Here is a 5,000-nt window from a genome sequence, read left to right as displayed (position 1 = left end):
GTTTCATGAAAATAAAATCTATTCTATTCACACACACACACACACACACACACACACACACACACACACACACACACACACACACACAGCAAACACCTATTCACCACCTTTACACCTCCACACAGACACAAGGTGCAACACGTGCAAGAAAGTCAAACAAAACTGGAAAAAAAAGAGTTCAGACAACCGGTACGGTAAGCACACACTCCCTGACCCCTCTCCCTTCATCCTCTCCACTCTCCCTCTCCCTCTGTCTCACCCACCCACACACACTGTCCCCCTCTCAGAACACAAGTCGCTGGTGATTTGAGTTAAAAGGGCTGAATTCATGTGAAAGCGAGCTTTCAACTTCATGCAAAGAAGAAGAAGTTCAAAGAAGGATTGCGGACGTGTTCAGGTATGGTAAGGTTGCGCAAAATCCTTGTTGCCTCTCTGTCTGTCTGTCTGTCTGTCTGTTTGTTTCTCTCTCTCTCTCTCTCTCTCTCTCTCTCTCTCTCTCTCTCTCTCTCTCTCTCTCTCTTTCTGTATCTGTGTGTGTATACCCATGTATATCTATATGCTTTTTGTCATGAATCTAAGCAGTATGATTATGTACATGCGTATGTTTATGCATGTTTGAGTGTTTAATTTTCTCTTTGCTCTGAGGGCTGGATGTAAAGAAACTTGATTATGTATGCTTATTCTACTTCCATTATCAAAACGTTTGTTCGTTCGTTCGTTTCTTTTATTTCTCTCTCTCTCTCTCTCTCTCTCTCTCTCTCTCTCTCTCTCTCTCTCTCTCTCTCTCTCTCTCTCTCTCTCTCTCTCTCTCTCTTCCGAGCCTGTCCTTCATGTCTGTATTTCTACAACCGTCTGTTATCTATCTATTTATCTATTTATTTTCATTTCTATTATCTATTTTATTCATTTATATATTAAGTTATTTTTGCGAATGATTATTCTTATTTAATTTTCTCTTTGCTCTGAGGGCTGGACGTAAAGAAACATAATTATGCATGCTTATTCAACTTCCATTATCAAAAAGACGTTCGTTCGATTTTTGTTCTCTCTCTCTCTCTCTCTCTCTCTCTCTCTCTCTCTCTCTCTCTCTCTCTCTCTCTTTCTCCCCGTCCCCCGCCCCCCTCTCTCTCTCCGTCCTATCTCTCTGTCTCTCTCTCTGTGTCTCTCTCTCTCTCTCTGCCGCGGTTCTATGACTGTGTTGTGCCGCGGTTCTCTGTGTTGTGCCGCGGTTCTCTAACTGTGTTGTGCCGCGGTTCTCTAACTGCGTTGTGCCGCGGTTCCCTGACTGTGCTGTGCCGCGGTGTTGTCAGTACTGCTCTGTCCAGCAACGGCCAAAAACAGACAGTTGCTCGATCTACGTTAATTTTTTGTGATTATCTTACTCTTTTTTTTTTTTTTTTTCCACCTTTGTGCTTTTCCCCCACAGGTATATAGTTTTGTTAAATACTCCTTACTATTAGTCTACACTATGGGTTCTAATGTGCAGCAGTCTGACTTGTCTACTAATGAGAAAGGACTACGGCTTGGACACCTGAATGTTTATCATTTGTACAATAAGCTTCACGATGTCTGCATGCTCCTAAATGACTCTCCTCCTATTCATATACTCGGGCTCAGTGAAACACGCCTTGATTTCCGATTCAGCAACGAGGCCTTATCCATACCTAACTATGATTTCATTCGCCGTGATGGAAATCAGTATGGTGAAACAGGATTAGGGATATACATTCATCAAAGTATTTCCCAGTTTACAAAAAGACGACCTGACCTAGAAACCAACAATGTGGAATGTATGTGGTTACAGGTCAAACCTTCAAAGTCCACCCCTCTCCTTGTAGGCTTTCTGTATAGAAATCCCTCAGCTAGATTCCCTTGGTATGATGACTTTGTACAAATGATGGACAATGTTTATAAACATAAACAAAATGTCATTCTGCTAGGAGATTTCAACATTAACCTGTTTAAACCACAACCCGCATGGGAATCAACTACTACTCTCTTTGGTTTGCATCAACTCATTCACAGTGCAACCAGAATCACGAAGACGTCATCCACCCTACTTGACCATATTTACACAAATAACAAAGATCTAGTGCACAACATAACAGTGTCCAACAAAAGCATCAGTGACCATTGTCCGGTTATCTGTACATGGTCTTGTAAACTTCCTCGGAAACAAAGCAAGGGCCACACAACGATCCAATACCGCTCTTTCAAAAAATTCAGTTCCGCTGCATTTTTTCTTGATTTGAGCTTGGCACCCTTCCAGAAAGTATTCATGACTGCAGATCCCACTCAAGCATTAACAGTATGGAATGAAACCTTTCTTGCAGTCGTTGACAGACATGCTCCTCTTCGGACGAGGAGAGTAAAACACAAAACACTTCCGAACTGGTTGACGCACGATCTCATCGTAGCTATGGCATTAAGAGATGTTTTAAAAGCTGCTGGGATGGAGACCGAATACAGAAAACAAAGAAATAAAGTGTGTGATTTAGTTAAACAAGCAAAGTCAGATCATTTTAAGAACCTTATCAACAGCAACAGAGACACAGCAACACTATGGCGTGCTGTTAATGAAATTACAGATCAGTCTAAAAAGAAAACAAATGCTGTCTCAACTATGTGGACAACGGATTCACTCAATGACCATTTTCTAAAAACAACTCAGTCAACACAGCCATCTACAAACGACCTTCCTTCAGAATGTTATATAACCCCCCAGACGTTACAAACATTTTGTCAAGAACGTCTTAAATCTGAACCATTCACTATTCCCCCACTTGCTGTTCATGAAGTTGGATCCTTAATCTCAAATCTAAAGAATAAAAAGGCAATGGGTCCAGACAGTTTAAACGCATCTGTTCTCAAACTTGCTTTGCCCTACATAGTAGACTCCCTTACATATATTTACAATTTGTGCATTGAACAGAACACAGTTCCAGCTGCGCTAAAAACAGCAAAAGTAATCCCACTGCCAAAAACAAAAGATATTACAGATCTCAACAACTTTAGACCAATATCCCTACTGTCCGTTGTTTCCAAGCCTCTCGAAAAACACGTCCACAAACACCTTATGAAACACATGGAGCAAAACAACCTCTTTCATCCCCTTCAGTCCGGCTTTCGCCGTTATCACTCCTGTCACACAGCCTTAACCCGACTTTGCGACACGTGGTTATCTGCAATTAATCATAACAAGATCACTGGAACAGTTTTCCTTGATTTCAAGAAGGCCTTTGATCTTGTGGATCACGAAATACTGATAAACAAATTAAATGAATATACTCAAAACCAGTCAGTTGTCTCATTCTTCCGGTCTTACCTGGAAAACAGAACACAGCGTGTTTACTTAAATGGCACGTACTCTTCTGAAGGTCATGTAGATCGTGGTGTACCGCAAGGCTCTATCCTTGGACCTCTACTCTTTTGCATCTATATAAATGACTTGCCGATGCACATATCACCTGGCAACGTCATCTGCGATCTGTTCGCTGATGACAGTTCTCTTCATTGTAGTGACACCAACATCGCTGTTGTACAATCATCGCTACAACAGGGAATAAATGACATCTTAGACTGGTGTTACCAGAATCACATGGAACTTAACCCACATAAGACAAAAAGTATGGCACTGACATCCAGACAAAAACACCAACGTAAGCCTCTCACTCTAAAACTTGAGGTAAACAAGAACCCAGTTGAACAAGTTTGTGAACACCGCGTTCTTGGGGTAATAATTGATAAAGAACTAAACTGGCAAGCTCATATTAACCATGTCTGCAAACAGTTAGCTCGCAATCTGTTCTTACTCAATAAACTTAGACATTATGTCGATGCTCCAACCCGAAAATTATTCTTCGGGGCACATTGTCTTTCTCATATCAATTATGCATCTACAGTCTGGAGCAATGCCAGTCACAACCAGCTCAAAAAAATTAACTCATTACATAGACGAGCAGCTAAACTTATTCTACCCGACCACTCACTATCAACAGATGAGAAATTAACAAAACTGGAAATATTACCACTGTACAAGCAATTTGAATACAATAGAATGGTCCTCATGTTCAAAGTACACAACCACATGTCACCACCGTACCTCAGTGAATTTGTTCAAAGGGCAACAGAGCGTTACGATTCAGATAATTATATTCTGCCTCGTGTGCGCATTGACTTGTACAAATCTAGCTTTGCATTTTTTGGACCATCTATTTGGAACTCTCTTCCTACGTTCGTCAAGACAGGCGATTCATTATCGTCCTTCAAATCAAGGGTACGAAAACTTCTGCTCCACAAACAATAGACCCCCAAACCAAATATAACCGGCCTAAACATATCATGCCCTTTGTGAAATGTATGCGCTGTCTGTTCCTATACATACACTAACGTGTTTCATCTTATTTTCAACCTTTTGTGTTTTTTATGTATTACATGCAAGCTATTGATTGGATGTTATTGCCTGCCACATCAGCGTCAGGTTTCTCATCACTGTTGTATATGTACAGTGATATAACTGTATTTCTCTGCTCTGTTTATATATTTTCATTTCAGTCGTGCCTCTTTCCTGTATTCTGTGTGATGATTAATTTGACAGTCTTAATAATCCCTTTACTTTTTGATTTTTTTTTCTTTCCCTTTCTTTTTGTTCAATATTTGCTATTGTACTACAATATGATTTGTAATGTACTACAATATGATTTGATACCTAATTATGTTTATGTATACGTATGCATACATATCTGCATATACATGTAGACATATGCATGCATGTGGGTATATGTGCAAATATGTATATGCATAAGGGGGTGTGTGTTTGGGGATGAGTGTGTGCATATGTGTGTGATTGGGTGGGTGTGAGGGTGTGACAGTGTTCCCTTAGTGGTAGTATTTACTATTGTTATTATTGTTGTGTCTTATCGTTACTGTTTTTGTTGTCACAAGGACAGATTGGAAGACTAGGCAATGCCTAAAATCTTTATCCTTGAGTAATAAAGTTT

At 40.2% G+C, this 5,000-nt stretch overlaps 1 protein-coding gene across 4 annotated transcripts in view; it reads left to right on the top strand.

The window, feature by feature from the left end:
* Positions 1-5,000, top strand: part of LOC143297814 (uncharacterized) — a 213,081-nt gene that overhangs the window by 5,588 nt on the left and 202,493 nt on the right. Inside the window, exon 1 of one of the 4 annotated variants that reach the window (XM_076610438.1) lies at positions 275-397. The exons of the other annotated variants lie outside the window; for them this stretch is intronic. The gene's annotated coding sequence lies outside the window, so the exon portion shown is untranslated. Of the gene's footprint in view, positions 1-274; positions 398-5,000 lie in introns of those variants that run through there. 4 annotated transcript variants of the gene reach the window in all.

Source organism: Babylonia areolata, chromosome 1 (assembly GCF_041734735.1).
Source record: "Babylonia areolata isolate BAREFJ2019XMU chromosome 1, ASM4173473v1, whole genome shotgun sequence".
Lineage (NCBI taxonomy): Eukaryota > Metazoa > Mollusca > Gastropoda > Neogastropoda > Buccinidae > Babylonia > Babylonia areolata.
The sequence above is the reverse complement of the archived record's forward strand: the minus strand, read 5'-3'. Positions and strand labels throughout refer to the sequence as shown.